The 23,032-nt window shown below is 45.5% G+C and overlaps 1 protein-coding gene across 3 annotated transcripts in view; it reads right to left on the bottom strand.

The window, feature by feature from the left end:
* FEM1C (fem-1 homolog C) overlaps positions 1-23,032 on the bottom strand; it is a 31,533-nt gene that overhangs the window by 6,971 nt on the left and 1,530 nt on the right. The gene's annotated exons all lie outside the window — the stretch shown is intronic.

The raw sequence follows: 23,032 nt of genomic DNA, 5'->3' as shown, positions 1-23,032 counted from the left end.
AGGAATAAGAAAAGGTTGAAGATAGAAAAATAAAAATTTGCTTAGATGATCTTAATGCAGCTGTGATTTTGCTGTACCAAAGTGGTCAAGAAAAAACCAGGGTGAATATTTTAAGGATTTAGACGCAGGAGCTGTTATGTTTTTCAATTGCATATTTTTTTATAGAGGCAAACAGAATTCCACCAAAAATTGTAGTGCAGCAAGAGCACCTCCTCCACATCCTTACACCACTAGCTCTCCGTGGGAGGGGGTGCTTCTGGGAGATGGAGAGCAGGAGTTCAGGTTCCCAACTTTTTCAAGGGAGCCCGAACATGGAAAGTGGGGAATCACACAACGGGAACAAAACCTTCCCAGCTGGAGCAGAGACAGGGAGAGATACCAGTAGGTGAGCAGATTGAACTGAACGTACAATTTTCTTTACCTCAAAAACCCCATGAAGTCACTTTAGAATCCCTGTGGGACCTGATTACTAACCTGAACAAGAATTTTAACTCGGTCCCAACAATTAGAAGGGAACATTAAGAAGCATGATGATGACATTAGAAATTTAAAACAAGAAGACACAGGAATATCAAAAAAACTACAAGATAATTAAGGATAATATGAGTTTAAGAAGGAAACTTGAATCATTGGAGAACTTTTCCAGGAACAATAATCTAAGATTGATTAATTTCCCTAGGGTTGCTATGACAACTCCTAGAGAAATGTTGAAACACTATCTTTTGGAAATTCCTTTGGTTTCATTACCATCATTTACACGAGTTTACTATCTTCCAAATAAGACACAGGACAATCAACATGGAGCAAACCAAGAACCTATGAATATCAACTTTATTGGAAACATCTGATAGAAAAATGTCTGTCCCAGCCACTTTATTACTGACTGTAGCACTTACTCCTGATAAGAGTTGGCTTATGAGAATGTTCTATAAAAACAAGTAAAAGAATTCCTAGGTTATAAGACACAAATATTTCAAAATTTAGCAAGGGATACACAAAAGCATAGAAGAGAATTTTTGTTGTTAAAACCTGGTGTTTTGGCTTTAGGGGCCACCTTTTTTCTTAGTCATCTTTGTAAGTGTATAATTCATTATACAACTCAGAAGTTTGTTTTTTTTGATCCTCTCCAACTGACGACATTCCTGTCTCTATCCCGTCTGGAGGAGAGTGCTTAATGGAATATAGATGCCCTTACTCTGACAGCTAAATGATTACTCAAAGGAATACAGTGGTACCTCGGTTTACGAGTGCACCGGTTTGCGAGTGTTTTGCAAGACGAGCAAAACATTCGCAAAATCGGCGCCTCGGAAACCGAGCGCGCTTCGATTTGCAAGCGCCCCCCCTGCGAACCGGCACACTCCCCCCCGTGATCCGGCAACCCCCCCGCCGCCATCGGGCACCCCCCCCCGCCACGACCTGAGGTCCCCCCCAACCCACCTGAACCCTCTTCTTACTTTTCTGTAGCCTTCGCAGCGACCAGCATGTCCTGTGCGTGGTGCCGGTGCCTGAAGATCTGCTTCCTGTGCTGGGCCTGAGAGTTCACGTCGAACGTGAACTCTCACGTTGAATGTGAACTCTCAGGCCCGGCACAGGAAGCAGATCTTCAGGCACCGGCATGCACAGGACATGCTGATGCCGGTGCGGAGGCTACAGAAAAGTAAGAAGATGGTTCGGGTGGGTTGGGGGGACCTCAGGTCGCGGCGGGGGGGGGGGGGTGTGTGCCGGATCGCGGGGGGGGAGGGTGCCGGTTCGCGGGGGGGCCTTCGGGGGAAGCAATGCCGGTTCTCGTGGGGGGGAGCAGCGCTGCTGGCCTCGTGGGGGGGGGAACATATCAAAGCAAGTTTCCCTTACTTCCTATGGGGAAACTTGCTTTGATATACGAGCATTTTGGATTACGAACATGCTCCTGGAACGGATTATGCTCTTAATCCAAGGTACCACTGTATTTCTTTTTCTTATTAAAACTCTCTAACTACATTTTGGATCCATTTAAAGGCTTGAGAAGATTTATGTTAAATATTGCTTATTTTGGTTTTGATGGATATAATTGTATATTTCTTGTCATGAATACTTTCTGTACAAGTTCATCTTGAATATATAATTGAAAACCTTATAAATTTTTTTAAAAAAAGTGTAGTCCAGCGAAGAGGCTGATTTCTAGTTCTTCAAGATACATAGATTGGCGGTTACATAGAATGGCGGTTACAAAGAGTCAATCAACTTTGGAGGACAGTCAGAGTTGACAAAGCAGGGAAGTTGCGATCGCAGAATTATCATATCAGAGATGATCTGAGATGTGCAAATTGGCGATATTTGATGATGCTCCAAATACGGGACCAGAAGAGTTGGATAGAACTACAGTGAAAAAGCATATTAGAATTACATCTTCTTTATGGCAATGCTAACATATAGGATCCGGTCTCAATTTAGCCTCACATACAGAAGGGAGTCCAAATAGCTTGAAACATAAGGAAATATAATGATTGAGAAATTCTTGAAGAAACGGGCAATTAGTCTTAAACCAAAATAAATCGCCAATCTATGTCCGAGATAGGTGTTGCCAATTTGACCATTGATTATGGAATCAGGTGAAAAAGTATAATGTGATCTCGCAAGATCCGGTAGATAACGGAAACAGCTTTTCCCTAGGCAATAGCTAAATCACTCCAGTGTTGAACAGTGTCCAATGTGTTGTCAGAATCAAATTGCAAAGCAATATTTTTTTTAAAAAAAGAAATCAGTAATAGCCATTGTACATAACGTTGAATCAGCGGGAATTGTTTACTCAATGATGAGAAAGACTTCAGAATCTTTGCAAAATAATTGATGTATATACCAAATTCTGGCCTTTTGCCTTTTCTTCCAGAAAAAGGATCTACTTTTATGATTGATTTTTGGATTATTCCAAATTGACATAAGAGCTACTAAACAGAGATGTTAGCTGATTCATCCACTTAGAGTAAAGCCTGCTGTGTTGAATTCGGCAGTGCAAATTTTTTAAACAACTTGGGAATATTCATAGTACATAGAGCTAGTAAGGGGTATGGAGAACACAACCGTGATTCAAGTTCTAGCCAAGTAGGAGACTCTAATGGGGTAGGCTTTGAAACCAATGTGCTCCATATTTGGCAAGTAACGCTATGTGATACAAGTGAAAATCTGGGAGATTCATGCCTCCATTAACCATGGAAGCTCTGTTTTCTGAGAGAAATACGCAGTTTTTTATTATTCCAAATGAATTCTGTGAGTTTTTTGGTGATCCAGTGATAACGATTTATTATAGAGGGAGGGTAGCATAGAAAGTATATATGTAATTTGAGGTGCGCAAGTCATTTTTATGGGCGCAATTCTTCCCCACCATGATAAGTAGAGGGGAGACCATTGTCTGTTGAACTAGATATTTTATTCTTGAAATATTTAATTCCATAACATGTGAAAAAACTTTATGAATCATAATACTTAAATATTTAATAGCAGCAGAAGCAGATAACCATTTGAATTGAAAGTGAGATAATTCAGATAGGGTAATGAGATCATTTAGTGGGAAAATTTCTGATTTCTCCCAACTGACAGAATATCTAGAAAGAAATGAATATGTTGTGATAATTTCGATGAGGGCTGGTACAGACTGATGTGCGTCTCGAATGAAAAGGAGAATGTCATCAGTAAAGGCAGCAAGCTTTATTTGTCTTGACTTAGAGGAAATACGTGGAACTCGAGGATGGCTTCTTCGAGGCTGAAACTGAAGAAGGAAGTGAGGACTTACCCTTTGCCAACTTCGGGGTCGAAGACACCAGCTTTGACGCCGCGGGCTCCCGGGGCGAGGACGAAGGAGTCGAGGACGAGGTCAAGGCCGGGGCCGAAGCCGAGGCCGACGTCTAGGCCTTCCCCGCCGCGGGGTCAACGGCAAAGAGCTCCGCCATCCGAGCCCGACGGCGCCGGAGAGCTCTCTGCTGGAAAGTAGAGCACCGGGAACAGGCGTCAGTTGGGTGCTCCGGGCCCAGGCAACGCAAGCACCACCGGTGAGGATCGGTGATCGAAAGGAGCCGATCGCACCGGGTGCACTTTTTAAAGCCCGTCACAGGACGGGACATGGGCCCAAAAACCGGCCGGGAACAAGCGAGGTCCCGCGGCTGCGGCTACCGGGAGCCCCCGGAGCCGAACGGAAAAGTTTTTTTTTGACGAAAACTAAAGGAAATAAAAGAACAACAAAGAAAAACACAGCGACCGAGTCGAAAAAGGACACAGCCGCGGTGACAGAAGGCAAATACTAAGAGCACAATTTCCACAGGGCTTCTGGCTAGAGAGTTGCGCGGGGACAGAAATCCCACCCGTCCCCGCCAAAATCCCACCCGTCCCCGTGAGGAATCCCTCCGTCCCCACCCATCCCCGCGAGGAATCCCCTCCGTCCCCGCGAGAAATCCCCTCCGTCCCCACCCATCCCCGCGAGGAATCCCCTCCATCACCATCCTTCCCTATAAACTTCAGAAATAGTTATTTTATTTAATTATGCTACTGAATTAAAGGCTCTGGTAGAGACCCATTTACAAATAAGCAAAGAGACTTTATTAATTTGGAAATATTAATTGGGAAGAATACATACTTTGTAAATGGGTTTCTACCAGAACCTCTAATGTAAATATAAAATATAAATACTCAGCTGATGAGAACCCACAAACTGTCAGCTGAGGACTTCCTTTGCAGTTGGCCGGGGGTCCCTTTTGCCAAGCTTAGCAGGCAGCAGTAGCGTCCCTGAGTCACAGATGCTGGCACCTCAGTGGCTCATGGATGCTGCCAGCGACTGCTGCGTTTGGTGGAGGGGAGTTCTGGCCATCTCTAGAGGAGGTCCTCTGCTGGCGGTGCTTGGGGATCCCCACCAGTCACAGCAAGGGTCAACAAGTACTTCAACACTGTAGAAATAAAACCAGAAATGCATTTCCTTTTCTTTTGAACACAAAACAAAGACATCTGCCATATACATTTCCCAAAGCTAACATATTTTAGTCAATAAATTCCATTTTTTACCTTCGTTGTCTGGAGACTTATTTTTCCATAAAGTTGGTCCCAGTTTCTTTTTTCCGCTTTCCCATCTTCTCTAAATTCTTCTGTTGCTGTCCATTGATTTCCCCTACCATGGTCCAGCATTTATCTCTTTCTCATCTTTCATGCCTGCCCACCAGCCCCATGCCCAACATTTCTCCTTCTATCACCCCTCTCCAACACTATGCCACATCTCTCCCTCCATTCCCTTCACCACTGTCCAATATTCCTCCCTCTTGCATTCCTTTCAATCTGTCCCATTGTTCCCTTGCCACATTTCTCACTCTCATCTTTTTCTTCCCTATCACATTCTGTACCTTCCTCCCTACGACCAAAAATTCTCCTCTTTCTTCCATTTGCCGTGTGTGTGCCGTGAGGGAGGTCTGGTGCCCCAGAGTAAGAGCAGGGGTGCCCACACTTTATGGGCTTGCGAGCTACTTTATAAAGACTAAGTCAAAATGATCTACCAACAATAAAATTTAAAAAAAACACAAAGCACAATGAAAGGCAGAGAAAATGTTAATTATTCATATTCCGGGTTTTTTCAAAGAGGTCACGGCAGATGACTCTATGCAATGTCACCTCGGTAACAAAATACAAAAATAGACAAATACACCCCCTCCCTTTTTACTAAACCACAATAGTAGGTTTTAGCACAGGGAGTTACGCTGAATGCCTCGCGCTGCTCTCAATGCTCATAGGCTTCCTGCGCTAAAAAACGATATTGCGGTTTAGTAAAAGGGAGCCATAGTGCAAAATATAGACAGCAGATATAAATTCTCAAAACAGACACATTTTGATCACTAAATTGAAAATAAAATTATTTTTCCTACCTTTGCTGTTTGGTGATTTCATGAGTCTCTGGTTGCACTTTCTTCTTCTGACTGTGCATCCAATCTTTCTTCCTTTCTTTCAGCCTCCTGTATGTTTCCTCTCCTCCAGACCTCATTCTCTCCCCCAACTTTTTCTTTCTGTCTCCCTGTTCCCCCTTCTTTCTGTCTCCCTGTCTGCCCCCTTTCTTTCTTTCTCCGTGCCCTCCCCCAAGCCACTCGGTTTGCTGCCACATTCCGCTCCCTGATGTCAATTCTGACGTAGGAGAGGAAGTTCCGGGCCAACAAGGCATTTCTCCTCATTCCATCCAGCCTGAGCCCCATCTCTCCTTGATCCAGCATTTCCCTTCTGTGTTTGTCAGAATTACCATTCCACCTATTTTCCAGCATCACCCTTCTTTGTGTCCATCTCACCTATATCCCTATCTCACCACTTTTTCAGAATCTTCATTTGTCTCTGTCCTTGTCTTTACCCCATGTTCACCATTTGCCCTTTCAATGTCTTTATCTCCCCCCCCCCCACTTTTTCAGCATTACTTCTATGTCCCTATTTCACCTCCTCTTCATGTCCCCTCTGTATCTCTATCCTTATTCAGTAGGTCCTGCTTACTCTTTCTCTTCTTTGTGTCACTATCTCCATTTTCAGCTTTCCCCCCTTTTCCTTTGTTACTGCACCCGGTAGCCAGAATCTTTCCACCCTCCCTCCACTCCGGCCCAGCCCAGTATGAAATATTTCCTTTTGTTTCCCTCCCCTCTCTCTTTCTCTCTCTCTTCTCCTCCCTCACCCACGAGTCCTGCATCTGGCCCTCTCCCTTCTACCTGCACCTGGCAACACCCCCCTGCTCCGCGGCTCTCTTCAGCAACTCGTCAGCAGCGGTGATCAAGACAAGCTGCCGACATCGAGGCCTTCCCTCTACGAGTCCCGTCTTTGTGGAAAAAGGAAGTTGAAACAAGCGGGACTTGCAGAGGGTAGGCCCCGACATCAGAAGCTTGTGTCGATCGCTGCTGCTGAGTTGCCGAAGAGAGCCGCGGAGCAGGGGGTGTGGCCGGAAGCAGGTAGAAGGGAGAGGGAGATAGGAAGGCTGTAGAAGCTCCGGAGCATGACACCGACCCCGGCCAGGATGATTTCTTTTTCAGGCGTGCAGCTTACAAGTCCGGCATCGCGGACCAATCAGCAAGCAAGGCTTTCATCTGTGTACGTGCTGAGCTCACTGCTCAGCATGGCTATTTCCTGCCGCGACGCCGGATTTGTAAGCTGCACGCCTGCATCGCCAGAATTTAGGTAGGCTGTTTTCATCCCCGTGGGAGTCCCGTGGGCCAGGGGGCATCCCCGTGGGAGTCCCGTGGGCGTCCCCGTGGGAGTCCCGTGGGCCAGGGGGGGAACCCGCGGGACCCGCGGGATCCCCGCTCAGACCTCTACTTCTGGCTCCGCGGAAGAGAATGAACTGAGGACCACGAGGTGGGGATGCGCCCTCTAGTGGGCAAGAAGGCATGCACATGCGTGGTGCAGTGTAGCAAACTTGAAACTTCAATCAAGTTTGCTTGAAAAGCTGTCCGCGCTGGGGCTCCGTAGATGACGTCACCCACATGTGAGAATATCATGCCTGCTTGTCCTGGGATAATACGTTTAATTAGTGGACAATTATATATTGAAGAAATGAGGGGCTCTAATGCAAGGTTAAATAATAGGGGGTAATAGGGGGACATCCTTGTCGGGTGCTTCTACAAAGGGAAAATTTTTTTGAGAGAATTGTTAATTAAAATCCTTGAATAGAATTGCCAGAATAGGGTTTTGATCCATTTTATAAAGCATTCACCAAGGTTATACCAATGTAGAACCCATAGTAGGAATGGCCACTCGATGCGGCCAAAAGCCTTTTCGGCATCAATGGTCAAACCTACCATGAACTCTGAGATGTCCTTGGTGTGAGCATTGATATGATGTAAAAGCCTTAAGTTATCTTCAATGTGTCTATTTCTGATAAAGCCTATCTGATCTTGGTGAATTAATGAGTTTGTTACCTTATTTAGCCTGAATGATAAAATTTTCACCATGATCTTGTAGTCTAGATTGAGAAGAGATAAAGGCCTACAGTTTTTAATAAAATGGGGTTCCTGTCAGGTTTTGAGAAAATAATAAGTGGCTTCTGCAAAATTATAGTTTTTCAAGACTATAGTGAATGAAGTTATAGTATTTTAGAAGATGAGGAGCTATTAATGCATTGAATTTTTTGAAAAATTCATTAGTAATCCCATTTGGCCCTGGGGCTTTGTTATTAGTTAATGAAGATATAGCAGAAAGGATTTCCAAAGTGGAAATAGGGGAGTTCAATTCCGGACACCAATTCCAGAACCAGGTTAGTGTAGACGTGGCAGTTACTTATAGCGGCAAGGGATCTCCCTGCCGCGATAGGTATAGCGGCCGCCTATCCCCCCCACCCACCCCCTGACGATCGCCGGCAGTTCGTTAAGGCTACTTAGCAGGACAAAGGTTAGGGTGTCTTATCCTAGGTTCCCAAGCCTAAATTGGGTATCTTATATGGTTCCCAAGCCGAAGTGAAGTCCACTTTGATTTTAACTGCCAGCAATCTTTATAACATTCTGTTAAATTTTTGAGCCACTTTCTTCAATGCACCAACGGTTACACACCACTTTGGCCTGAGCTCACAGAATTTGGAAAAAACAATTTCAGTTCCGTATTTGTTACAGTACGCAACGTACAGCTCTTTTAAATTACACAACAGCAGCCGCTTTTGTACTTTTAAACCATTGAGGCGGACTGAAATGCAATCTTTTTTGCCAGGACATATTCTGCTAAATTCATCGTCTTCGTAAAAATCTTGAACTCTATTTGCAATTTCTTTTGGAAGGGACTTGCCAATTTTTGCATCAGGTATAGAACAAATGCCTTTCTCTTTCTTTACTTTTTGGGCTGTTCTGACCATGTGCTCTGAAACACCAAACTTCATTGCTGTTTCCTTTATTGACCAACTTTTTGGGGCCATCGTCAATAATTGAACTTTCATTGACCTGTTGGATATTGCAATTTTTGTTTTCATTTCTTCAATGAGGTCGGTGTAATCTTCACATAACTTGCATTCTACAGACTGACGAGACGGCCCAACTTCTTCAGCTGAAACTCCAGCAGCATATGTAATCTTCTTGGCTATCACATTCTGCAAACGTTCAATTTTTCGTATCACATAGCCGGCTTTATCTCTACTAGCTAACCTTCGAATTTTCAATGGAGAGGTTCCTAAAGCAGTCAAGCTTTGATCAACTGCATCAGAGATGCTGATATCAAAATCGTCTGAAGATGAAGATGCTGCAGTAGCTTCACTCATTGAAACGTATTGGGCTTTGCACCTACTGCAAAGTTTCTGACCTGGCTTGATATTTATTTTTGCCACTTTTCTAAAATCATTAGACATGGCAAGATCGACTTTTAACAATCCACTTTGAACAATGTGATTTTTCTTTTCAAATGGATTACAACACGATGTTTGCTTTAATTTGTATTTGTCGAGATACTTTGCTTTGTGGTGGAGGCAGATTTGGTCTTTATCCATCAGTTCAACTTCAGAGCGCCGAGTGATAAGCAATTTTTCATCGGTTGACAAATTATGTAAAAAAAATGAGCCCACATTTTTTAGAATAAAATGTGCCGTCATGACACTTTGACAACAATTTTTGCCCAATGGCACAGTCTGGCAGAAAAGGATTATTATTAGTCGATTCGTTGGCATCCATTTTAAACTGAATTAATAATAATGTGGATCTGAAAAAGAAAACAAGTTGTAATTTGTGATCTGCATGCAACAAAATTATCACCTCAATTTCTAGTTAGGAATAATCATTAATTAAGAACACTATAATTGTACCCAAAGCTTGAGTAAAAATAAACAGGGAAAAACAGTGTGAAAAGTGACATAATTGTAAGTTGAAACGTAGGCCGTTGCCATGGTGACATCTCCCAACTTTGTCCCCCTTTTTCGGGCATTGATAACCTGCGTTGAAAAATGAAGCCCACTTTTCTAGGGGGTTTGAAATATGCTCTAATGCAGGGGTGCCCAACACGTCGATCGCGATCGACCGGTCGATCGGGAAGGCAACGCCAGTCAATCTCGTGTTGCCGTTCCAATCGGCCGGCCGATCAGCCTTCCTCTCCCCAAGGTTCCCCACCGGAATCTCCCCAAGGTTCCCCACGCACACTCATTCTTGCTGCGCCCTTCCTGCCCGACTGCGTCTTCCGACTGGGGGATGAAGTCACTTCCTTCGGGAGAAGGCGGGAGGGAGGTCTAGGGAAGTCACGACCCTTGAAAGCTGAGCGCCGGCTGCCCCTGGTGGAATTGACAAGCCAGACTGGAGAAAGGCGGTCGGGAGCAGGAGGTGCTCTGCCCAAAAATGCCGGAGCTGCTGCTGCTGCTCTGACGTCTTGAGCCTGAAAATGTGAAGTTGAGTGTCCTGCTAAAAAGAGACTGGAAGACTGGCTTTTTTTCTTTTCCTCGGCCCTGGGGATCCAGAGATTTGGGCCTGCAGAAGCCTAACGCTGACCAGCATTCCTCTCCCCGACATCAATTCTTACATCGGAGAGGAATTTCTGGGCCAGCCAATCGCTGCCTGGCTGGCCCGGAACTTCCTCTCCGACATCAGAATTGAAGGGGAGCAGAATGCTGGTCAGTGCAAGGCTTCTGCATGCAGAGCTTGGGGGGCGGTGGCTTGGAGGCCTGTTCCCCGGTGGCGACGGCAAACCTAGTGGCTTGGGGGAGGGCAGGGAGAAAGAAACAAAGGGGGCAAGCAGGGAGACAGAAAGAAAGTGAGCATGGAGAGAGAGAGAGAAAGAAAGAACAGGAGGCAGGGAGAAAGAAAGAAAAAGTTGGGGGAGAGAATGAGGTATGGAAGAGAGAAAGCATATAGGAGGCTGAAAGAAGGAGTGGGCTGATGTCAGAAGAAGTGCAGCCAGAGTGAAGTGAGAAGAAGTCAGAAGAAGAAAGTGCAACCAGAGACTCATGAAATCATCAAACAAAAGTAGGAAAAATGATTTTATTTTCAATTTAGTGATCAAAATGTGTCTGTTTTGAGAATTTATATCTGCTGTCTATATTTTGCACTATGGCTCCCTTTTACTAAACCACAATAGCGGTTTTTAGCGCAGGGAGCCTATGAGCGTCGAGAGCAGCGTGGGGCATTCAGCGCAACTCCCTGCGCTAAAAACTGCTATGTGGTTTAGTAAAAAGGGAGGGGCTATATTTGTCTATTTTTGTATGGTTGTTATTGAGATGACATTGCATAGAGTCATCTGCCTTGACCTCTTTGAAAAAAACCCGGAATATGAATGATAATTAACATTTTCTCTGCCTTTCAGTGTGCTTTGTGGGGGTTTTAAAAATTTTTTATTGTTGGTAGATCATTTTGACTTGGTCATTTTAAAAGTAGCTCGCAAGCCCAAAAAGTGTGGGCACCCCTGCTCTAATGAGACTGATTTGAAAGAGTTTCTGAAAGGTATTTTTCTGTAAAAGCAGGCTGAAAATACCCTATTTTTGGCCTTTTTACACAAATTAGCAACTTTACACTTAATTTGTAAACTAATGGAAAGAGCTTGGAGGTTGAAATTGTACTTTTGAAAACAACGTTGTACTGAGACATTATGCGCCAAATTTCGCATTTATTACTCAATTATTGTGGGAGCTAAGTAATGTCAAACTTAAGACTTTTTTTGGAGCACTAATTTTTTCGGCCAAGTTTACAGTAATTCAGCCATTCACTCAGTGCTCGACAAAAATTATTATTGGTAGCACTGAATAGAGCTCCAAAAGTTGTGCAGGGTAGCTAAGTTTCAGTTTTTTTGGAAACATAGCTCGTGAGATATTGTGTCTCAAAGTTGTCAGAATGTCCCAGAGCAGTAAGAAACCACCCTGAGGAGGCAAGTCGCACTCACACTACCAAGTCTAAGGTAAGTACCAATGATACCCATGATAAGTCAGGGAGAAATATCACTGAATTTTTAGGAGCCACACTAACTAATAAAGTAAACTCTTCACAGATATGGAGGGCTATGTATATTAATGCACACAGCTTGGATAATAAGATTCTAGAATTAGAGACTGAGATAACAAACGCCGATCTTGACGTGATAGCGATATCCGAAACCTGGTTCACGGAATCGCATGGGTGGGATATGGTTATACCAGGGTACAACCTACTTCGTTGCGACAGAGTGGGTAAATTGGGAGGAGGGGTAGCGCTATACACTAAGGAAAGCATCAAAACCACCAGAATCACAGATGTTAGATACACCGGGGAATCCCTCTGGGTGAATCTGGCCAGAGGGAATGAAAAATGCCTATACCTTGGTGCGATATATAGACCTCCCAGGCAACAGGAGGACAAAGACATGGAATTAATTGAGGACATAGAGAATATCACACTGCGCGGGGACTCAGTAATGCTAGGAGACTTCAACATGCCAGATGCAGATTGGAACACATTCTCCGCGACTACGGGTAGCAGCAAAAGAATATTAAACTCCATAAAAGGTGCATGTCTCAAGCAATTGGTATTGGAGCCCACCAGGGACCAGGCGTTACTGGACCTAGTCCTCACCAACGGAGATAGTGTCACGGAAGTCTCAGTAGGAGACACACTGGCCTCCAGCGACCATAATATGGTATGGCTCAACCTCAAGAAAGGATTCCCAAAAACAAACACAGCAACAAGGGTTCTCAAATTTAGAGGCACAGACTTCAACCGCATGGCAGATTTTGTCCATCAGGAACTACATAAACAAGCACAAACTGACAATGTGGAGGATATGTGGTCGTCTCTGAAGTCCATACTACATGAAGCAACAGACCGATACATAAAGACAGTAAGTAAACGCAGGAGAAACAAAAGACCCCAATGGTTCAGTAAAGAAATTTCAGACCTAGTTAAACAGAAAAAGACTCATTTATCGCCTACAAACACTTAGGCAGAGAGGGGGCAAAAGAGGACTATCTAGACAGATCCAAAGCTGTCAAAAAAGCAGTCAGAGAGGCCAAACTCCGAATGGAGGAAGATCTAGCACGGAAAATCACGAAAGGGGATAAATCTTTCTTCAACTATATCAGGGACAGGAAAAAAAACAAAGATGGGATAGTACGCTTGAAGCAATCGGACGGTAACTTTGCTGAATCAGACTCTGAGAAGGCAGAATTACTAAACCAATACTTCTGTTCAGTGTTCACCCGCGAAGCGCCGGGAGCTGGTCCACAGCTTCAGACGGGAGATAACCGGAAAGACCTGTTTCAAGATTTCGAATTTACGCCCAGTAGTGTCTACAACGAACTATCAAGACTCAAAGTAAACAAAGCCATGGGACCGGATAACCTACACCCCAGAATGCTCAGGGAGTTAAGGGAAGTCCTGGCAGAGAACCATTATCTGTTCTTTTCAATCTTTCCCTAAGCACAGGAAGGGTCCCCTTGGACTGGAAAACCGCCAATGTAATCCCACTCCACAAGAAGGGCTGCAGGACAGAGACAGCAAACTACAGACCAGTGAGTCTCACGTCTATAGTGTGTAAACTCATGGAAACACTGATCAAACAGCATATTGACACAATCCTAGTCGAAGAAAAACTCCGTGATCCACACCAACACGGGTTCACCCAGGGTAGATCCTGCCAATCTAATCTGATTAGCTTTTTTGACTGGGTTACTAGACAACTGGACGCCGGAGAGTCACTGGACGTGGTATATTTAGACTTCAGTAAAGCATTTGATAGCGTCCCTCATCGAAGATTACTGAACAAGCTGAAATCGATAGGATTGGGAGACATTCTAACTGCATGGGTTGGGGATTGGCTGAGCGGTAGACTTCAGAGGGTGGTGGTGAACGGTACCCCATCCGAAGCGTCGGACGTGATCAGTGGAGTGCCGCAGGGATCGGTCCTGGGCCCGATTCTATTCAACTTATTCATAAGAGATATGACGCAAGGTCTTAGAGGAATGGTATCACTGTTCGCTGACGACGCCAAACTTTGCAATATAGTAGGCAGATGCTTATTACCTGATAATATGACACACGACCTACTGCTGCTGGAGCAATGGTCAAATACTTGGCAGCTGGGCTTCAATGCTAAAAAATGTAAGATAATGCACTTGGGCAAGAGAAACCCATGTAGAACTTATGTACTAAATGGTGAGACCTTGGTTAGGACCACGGAGGAACGCGATCTAGGAGTGATCATTAGCGAGGACATGAAAGTTGCCATTCAAGTGGAGAAGGCTTCCTCCAGGGCAAGACAAATGATGGGGTGTATCCGCAGAAGTTTCGTCAGCAGGAGACCTGAAGTTATGATGCCGTTGTACAGAGCCATGGTGAGGCCTCACTTAGAGTACTGTGTTCAGTTTTGGAGACCACACTACCGAAAGGACGTGCTGAGGATCGAGTCGGTTCAGAGAATGGCCACCAGGATGGTCATGGGGCTCAAGGATCTCACGTATGAAGAAAGACTAAAGAAACTGCGGCTGTACTCACTTGAGGAAAGAAGAGAACGGGGAGATATGATTGAAACGTATAAGTACATCATGGGACGCATCGAGTCAGAAGATGATATCTTCGGGCTCGTGGGACCCTCGACCACCAGAGGGCATCCGCTGAAAATCAGGGGAGGGAAGTTTCATGGCAACTCCAGGAAGTACCTCTTCACCGAAAGAGTGGTGGATCATTGGAACAGACTCTCACTCCAGGTGATAACGGCCAGCAGCGTGACGGATTTTAAGAAAAAATGGGATACTCACATGGGATCTTTAAGGGAGTAAATTCAGAGGGGGGGGGAACCTGGAATGGGCAGACTTGGTGGGCTATAGCCCTTTTCTGACGCTTTTTTTCTATGTTTCTATGTACTGTATGTCATTGCAGTATGGGGTCAAACAAATGGCTATATCTCCACGAATATTCCACAGGCGAAACTAAAACTTTACCAAAGTTCGTTTGATACATGTGGGACTTTGTGCATAAAGTTTTATCAAAATCCGTGATGGTCATGCAGGGAGCCCTTGATCACTTGACATGGAATAACCCAATAGGCTGAAGAATCTGCCCCTTTCTACCTTCTCTATGCCTTTCATGATCTTGAAAATCTCTATCATGTCTCCTCTGAGTCTCCACTTTTCCAGGTTTCTATACCTATCTTGTGCCCTGTGGTCAGGAAGCCACCACCTGAGGAAGGTACTGCAAGCAGACAAAATGTTAAGTAAGGAAAAATGGCACATACTAGTCCAGGGCCGACATCTGAATGCCAGAGCCATAGGGTAAAATGACTCTGAAACAGTATCATACCTGGGCAGAGGCTGCAAACCAGATAGTAAGCACATCAATGGACTAGAAGGCAAGATCTATGATGCCTAGGAGTATTCAAGATAACAGGAACAGCCAGGAAGTCCCATAAGGCAGAGCTAGGCTGAGACCCCCCCATTGTCTCCTCTAAGTCCTACATTTATTTGAGCTCCATGAAGAAAACCATGAGGAGACTAAAATTGATCCAGAACACTGCCGTCCGCCTCATATTCGGCCTGAACAAATGGGACCACATCACGCCTTTCTACCACCAACTGCATTGGCTCCCTTTCGAATCCAGAGTCCTATTCAAATTTGCCTGCTTCTGCTACAAAACAGTTTTTGGCCTATTACCTAGTTACCTCAATCACCATTTCACTCTGAATCTCACCAACAAGAAATCCCGCAGAATCCAGCTGTTCGTCTTCCCATCCCTAAAATTATGTCACTTCAATAGATTTCTCGACAAAACCTTTGCTTACCAGGCGGCTAAGCTGAACCCTTGGCTTGCCCAAATGATACTCGAGGCCCCCTCTTACCTTAGTTTTAGAAAACTTCTCAAAACGCACCTCTTCCGCGAACAGGGCTTTTAATCCCCCTTGCCCCCTGCTTCTCCCCTTTCCCACTCTCCCCCCATTCCTTCTGCTCCCACTCCTCCCCCCCCTCGGTCTCACTCTCGTTATCGCTTACCAACCCTATCTTCTGTCTTACCGTTACCTCTGCTAAATCTCAGTTATAGAGTTCCCCACGCCCCCCTCTTCATTGCCTGTAATTTTGTTAAAATTTTGTAAATCCGTGTGTCACCGCGGACCTTAATTAATGAATGTGAACCGCCTAGAACTTTTTGGGTATGGCGATATACAAGAATAAAATTATTATTATTATTATTGTCTGACAGAGCCATAAAATGCTGAGGCAAGCAAACCGCTAGGCAAAATTGACCTCTGTCCTGCTAAATAGCCATAACGAACTGCCAGAGAAGCATCGAGCCACTTTCAACAAAGGGGTGGGAGCTAGCCAAGAGATACAGTGCCCGACGTCCATGGAATGCGGTCTCCGGGAAGCAGAGAAATGTAGTAAATTGTGCTCGGATAACCAGGCAGCCGAAGCTGCGCTGTACCTCTAGAGACTGAACAAGCGACAAGACTAGTTATCCTGCCAAACTTGGCCAAATACAGTCCAGGAGGAGCAAGCCACTTGCAAGGAGACAGGACTCAATAAGAAATTAGTGGATCGGCTTACCATACCACAACAGATTGGACTGGATTGAATTTTTTTGTGGATATCTTTTGTTTCATGAGTAAATCAAGGAAAATATTTGTTGTTTATCTGCAATTACATCACTTTCTTTTCCAGAGATAAATTTTTAAAAAAAGATTTGACATCGATATGCGAACATTTCTTAAGAAGAACTGAATATTTCATGGGGTGTGCTAATTTTTTTATATAACTGTAAGTCATTGATGAGGCCACACTTGGAGTATTGTGTTTAGTTTTGGAGGCCATATCTGGTGAAGAATATAAAGAAAGACTTTAAACGGTCCAGAGGAAGGCAATGAAAATGGTAAGGGGCTTGAATCAAAAGTAATATGAGAAGGGAATGAAAAACCTAAATAGGTATACTCTGGAGGAGGAGAGATAAGGGAGACATGATACAGATGTTTAAATACATGGAAGGTATTAATATAGAACCAAATCTATTCCAGAGAAGAAAAACTGGTAAAACTAGAAGGTATAATGAAAGATTAGATTTCTTACCTCTGCTAATCTTCCTTTTTGTAAATCTCCTCTAGAGGCTGAACTCGTGGGATCTTGCATCCTCTTTAGCCTTGGCTGCAGGGCAAATAAAACTTGTTCCCTCTCCTCTAGGCTAACTGCCTGGTAGCTTCCTGTCATACTAAGTTTGTCAAAAAGCCAGTGATATCCAGTGTAAACAGGAAACAGAAAAAGAGACGAGGATGCGGGAACTCCCGCTACCAGTCAATTTTGCTCATGAATACATCAAACACACACACAAGAAATTTGAATATGTACAAATTGCAAAACAGAGAAATCCACCTAACGTAGACACAACCTGAAATTCAGATGGGGCCCAACCCAGGAACCCCGACACCCCTTGAACCCAACCTAAGGGAACAAGAATGGAATTCTTAGCGAGTCTGGTCAAATACAGTAATCCAGCTTAACAGCAACTGAAGAGGCGATCTGCGAATCGGACAAAACAGATGGCTGAGAGTTCAGCCTCCAGTGGAGATTTATAAGAAGGAAGATTAGTAGAGGTAAGAAACCTAATCTTTCATTCTTGTACAATCCCTCTGGAGGCTGAACTCGTGGGATGTATCAAAGCAGTCCCAATTCTCAGGGGAGGGGGGGGCTGATGAGCTCGCTGCCAGAACAGAAGCACCAAAGGCCGCATCACCCCTAGCTGCCATATCAAGCCGATAAAACCATGAATCAAAGCCCACATGGCCGCCCTACAAATCTCCTCAGGCAAAACCACCATAGACTCCACCACAGAAGTAGCCAAGCCTCTGGTAGAGCAAACTTTCACCGCAATGGGAGGCTTCTTCCCTGCTAAATCAGAGGCAGCGGAAATGGCCACAAGTATCCAATGCAAGATGGTAGCCTTAGAAGCAGGCCGACCCCAGCACGCAGGGCCCACTAGAATAAAGAGATGATCCAAAAGACGGCAATCATTAGTGGCCTCTAGGTATCTCAAGAAAATAGGAATTGCCACTGCAGGGTCAGACCAGTGGTCCATCGTGCCCAGCAGTCCGCTCCCGCGGCGGCTCTTAGCTCAAAGACCAGTGCCCTTACTGAGTCTAGCCTGTGTACGTTCTGGTTCAGCAGGAACTTGTCTAACTTTGTCTTGAATCCCTGGAGGGTGATTTTCCCTATAACAGCCTCCGGAAGAGCGTTCCAGTTTTCCACCACTCTCTGGGTGAAAAAGAACTTCCTTACGTTTGTACAGAATCTATTCCCTTTTAACTTTAGAGTGTGCTCTCTCGTTCTCCCTACCTTGGAGAGGGTGAACAACCTGTCTTTATCTACTAAGTCTATTCCCTTCATTATCTTGAACATTTCGATCATGTCCCCTCTCAATCTCCTCTTTTCAAGGGAAAAGAGGCCCAGTTTCTCTAATCTCTCACTGTATGGCAACTCCTCCAGCCCCTTAATCATTTTAGTCGCTTTTCTCTGGACCCTTATGAGTGGTACCGTGTCCTTCTTCATGTATAGCGACCAGTGCTGGACGCAGTATTCCAGGTGGGGGCATACCATGGCCTGGTACAGCGGCATGATAATGTTCTCCAACCTGCTTGTAATCCCCTTCTTAATCATTCCTAACATTCTGTTCGCCCTTTTCGCAGCCACTGCACATTGTGCAGACGGCTTCATTGACTTGTCAACCAGTACTCCCAGGTCTCTTTCCTGGGGGGTCTCTCCGAGAACCGCACCGGATTTCCTGTATTCGTGTACAAGATTTTTGTTGCATCACTTACACTTATCCACGTTAAACCTCATTTGCCATTTCGCGGCCCATTTCTAAAGTGTGTTATATTACATTGCAGGTCTTCACAATCCCTCTGCATCTTCACTACTCTGAATAACTTCGTATCGTCTGCAAATTTTATCACCTCGCTCATTGTACCAATTTCCAGGTCGTTTATAAATATTTTGGCGAGCTAGGGTCCAAGCACCGAACCCTGCAGCACTCCACTCGTGATGCTTTTCCAGTCCGAGTATTGTCCATTTAACCCCACTCTCTGTTTTCTATCCACCAACCAGTTTTTAATCCACATGAGTATTTCACCCTCGATTCCATGGCTCACAATTTTTCGAAGTAGTTGTTCACGCCTTCTGAAAATCCAGATATACAATATCAACCGGGTCACCCTTATGTTCCTATGACACAGTGATGCAAAGAAAAGTATCTCTGCACGACAGAGCCTGAAGCTCTGACACTCTTCACGCCGAAGTGACTGCACAAGAAAAAGTCTTAATGGCAAACTCTTTAAGAGAGATGCCAACCAGGGGTTCATAGGGCGGACGAGTCAGAGACCATAGGACCAAATTCAGGTTCACATCGGACACAGCGGTCATAAGGGAGGCTGCAGCCTCCCAGCTCCCCTCAAGAACCGGACAACATCCAGGTGAGATGCCAGAGACTTAAACAGGAAAGTCCCCCAATCAGGACACGGCACGAAGAGACTGCCATACCCTTCCTGAGGCCAGCCTGCAGGAAATCCAGAACTTGAGCCACTGACAGTACCAAAGGGCCCGTCTGAACCTTCGCACACCAAGCCTGAAAGCACCTCCAGGCTTTTGCGTAGGCCGATACAGTTGATTTCCGCTTGCTCTGAAGGGGTGTAGTGATAACCGCAGAGAAATAACCTCTGGGCTTCAAGGCCGCTCGTTCAAGCACCAGGCCGTAAGATCAAAGCGGTCGGATCTTGAAGTGCAATTGGGCCCTGCGTGAGTAATATCCGATGGCAAGGAAGCAGACCCCTCTCTGAGCTCAGCCTGACAAGGTCTGCGTACCAAGGTATTCTGGACCAGACCAGAGCCACAAAGATCACCAGACCCCTGTGAGAGGACACCCAGCGTAGCAAGCGCCCTATCATGGGCCACGGGGGAAAGACGTACAGAAGTTCCCCAGCGGCACACTATGGACTCAACGTTAGCCTGGACAAGGACCATTCTCCCTGGTCCACAGCCTGACTGAGAAAGTCTGCCTGAACGTTGTCTATGCCGGCCACATGGTCCATGGACAAAACCAACAGATGACGCTTCGCCCAAGCAAAGAGCATCTGAGCCTAAGCCCAGCAGGGGACTCCTCAAGCCCCCTTGATGGTTGACTTAGGCAACAGCTGTCGCATTGGTCAAGAACACACAGACGGCCTTCCGGTAGAGACTCCCTTGAATTCTCAGAAGAGCTAACCGGATCTGCACTCCCTTGCCGTCAGGGGCCCTGGACCAGTACAGATATGCAAACTGCTCCCCATCCAAAGAGACTCTCGTCCATAGTCAGGGTCACCCAGTCCAAGACCCGCAAGAGGGAGCACCTTGTTCAGAGGGAGCACCTTGTTCAGAGTGACCAGGTTCAACCACCACAGCATACTGCTACGTGCCACAACCAACCAAGGCAACTTCAGCCCCAGCGCATCTCTGGGGATTCCACCGTGTCAGAAGGGATAACTGAAGAGGGACATAGGGGAGATCTCGCCCACAGAAATCACATCTATGGTAGCCAACACCTACAGGTACTACCAGGCCGTCGGTGCTGGGACTGCTAACATGTCCCAAATTGAACTTCTGAGTTTGAGTCTTCTAGATACTGAAAGAAATACCCAGTTCATTCCTGTGTGGAGCCAGACTTTCAGGTACTCCAAGTCCTGCGTTGGCTTGAGACGACTCTTCTTCAGATTGATCACCCATCCGAGGCTTTCCAGCAGACACCACTTGGTGAACCAACAAGCAACCCTGCACCCTCAAGGGAGTCCTGATCAGTCAGTTGTCGAGGTACGGATGTACTATCACACACAGTAATCGCAGATGGGCAGCCACTATCACCATGACTATGGTGAATGATCTGGGTGCTGACGCCAAACTGAAAGGTAGAAGCTCAAACTAGAAATGCCTCATGAGAACATAAAACTTCAGGAACCTCCAATGATCCGGAAATATCGGGATGTGGCGGTACGCTTCTGCAAGATCCAAGGAAACCAAAACTCCCTAGGCGCCACTACTGCTCGTACAGAACACACCGATTCCATCCGGAAACATGTAACTCACAGGAATGCATTGAATGCTTTCAGGTCCAGAATTGGTCTGCAATCTTCAGAGCCCAAGTCTTCCCTTGGAACCGGCTCTATGACAGCCAGATCCAGTAACCAGCACACCGTAGCGTGCACCTTGCTTGCCCTGTCTGAATTTCCCTCGGGAGAGGACAAGATAAAGTCCACCACCAACTGAAAGAATTGCAGTCAAAGGCCCTCCCCGAGTATCTCCAGGACCCACTGGCCGAGGTTATCTTTAGTCATTCCAGAAGGAAGGCCGAAAGCTGCCTCCCCGATCCGGGGGAGCCTCGCCAAAGACCTGGTGTGATAATTTTCTCTTGGGAGGGACGGAAGGCCGGAAGTTGGAAGACTGTTGGCGCACTGCACCTTCAAAGCGGGGTCTGAAGAAAGCTCTGAAATGCTATTCTGCTGTCCTGAGGTGGCCATCTGTGAAGTTTAGAGCAAAAATGAAGCTTCTAAGTCCAAAAAATATACTTTTGAAAACTTTAAAGAAAATCCAAGATGGCCACCATGGGTGCTGATTTTGCCCTAAAACTGCCCAGGAAAAATGCAGGGAACCGCAAAAAAACAAAAAAGCGATTTTACAGGTTGGGGGGGGGGGACCAGGCATGCAGGGAAACCACCCAAAACCCTGATTTCAGCACTCCCCAAAATCACCAAACTCTGACTCACAGACACCACAAGTGCTGCAATGAAAGTCTATGACGCAAATACACAGTACAAGCAAGGAGATCAGTACCTCAGATGATTAAACTGGACTTTTCAGGTCTTCTGATTGCCTCACCTTCCCTGTCACCACAGATCACAACCACCAGAACCCCTCAGGGAAATTAGGGAAGACACACAGTCCGGTTCAGATTCTGGCATACCTCCACGGAACCACAGCAGCCTGTGCTCTACCCCTTTGCAGACGAACCAGGGGAGAGATGGCTCCCAATCCCGGAGACCCAATCCAATCTGCAGTCTGTCCAGAGGGCTTACTGCAGTTTAAGCTTACAGAGCACCCTCCAGAAGCAGACAAAATTTAAAATGTCTGCGATCTCCCACCGAAGGATCACACCCACAGAATTGATCTGCAGCACTTGGGCAAACCCACGAAACAAATCAAATAAAGAGTAGGAATTGAAAACAAATCACGATATTTTATTTGGGTATGGAAGAGACCTAAAATTAAGTGGGAAACATTACAACTGGTGAAATCTAAAGTGTGCGTGGGGGGGGGGGTTTGGTTGGTCTCCCACACGTGTACAAATATTATCAGGCAGCTCTGATTAAGGCCCCCGAGAGAACATTTTAGGGAAGACCCGGATATACATTGGGTATGTCCATTTTCTTTTTTTGAGATCAGCACATACTCATTTCCACGAGTATGAACAATCTTGCTTTCCCTCTTCACATGTCCTCCTGGCACCTCTTTTGAAGATTTGAAAGGAGATCAAACCTGTATTTCAGATGGAGGGGATGGCGGTATAAAGGCTAGCTTGGTCTGAACGGATCAACTATTTTTTTTGTTACTTATTAATGTTTTGGTTCAAAATGTTTCCCCCCTACACACACACAAAAAGACTAAGAATCATAGATTGTTAACCTAGATAGCTAGCACTAATATGTTGGTCTAGATCCACATACTTTCTTGTAGGCTGCATGGATCTGTAGCTACACCCTCCTCCACTCAGTCGCCTTCAAATCATCTGGATCCAAAGGGACCCCAACATAATTAGTAAGAACCACTGCTTTAAACTGATTATTTTAAACAAAATCAAAGACACATTACAAGATGCCTCATCATAGGGGCAGCGCTATAATTATAACTGCACCTAATTTATTTCAGGTAATCAGGAACTACAATGGGATTGGGTAAAACGAGGATCCTGTGGGGTCCCCTCCCCCTCCCCAAAGACCATGACGATCTCTACCGCACATCCTTAAAAAGTTTAAGGCCGTGCGCTTCAGCTCTGCGGGATCCATGGAGCCCCCATGTAGAAAGCATTGTGGTACAGAAAAGCTAGGCACAACAAAAGAGCTAGGATGAGACATTAGGAA

The sequence above is a fragment of the Geotrypetes seraphini genome, chromosome 1 (genome assembly GCF_902459505.1).
Source record: "Geotrypetes seraphini chromosome 1, aGeoSer1.1, whole genome shotgun sequence".
NCBI lineage: Eukaryota > Metazoa > Chordata > Amphibia > Gymnophiona > Dermophiidae > Geotrypetes > Geotrypetes seraphini.
The sequence above is the reverse complement of the archived record's forward strand: the minus strand, read 5'-3'. Positions and strand labels throughout refer to the sequence as shown.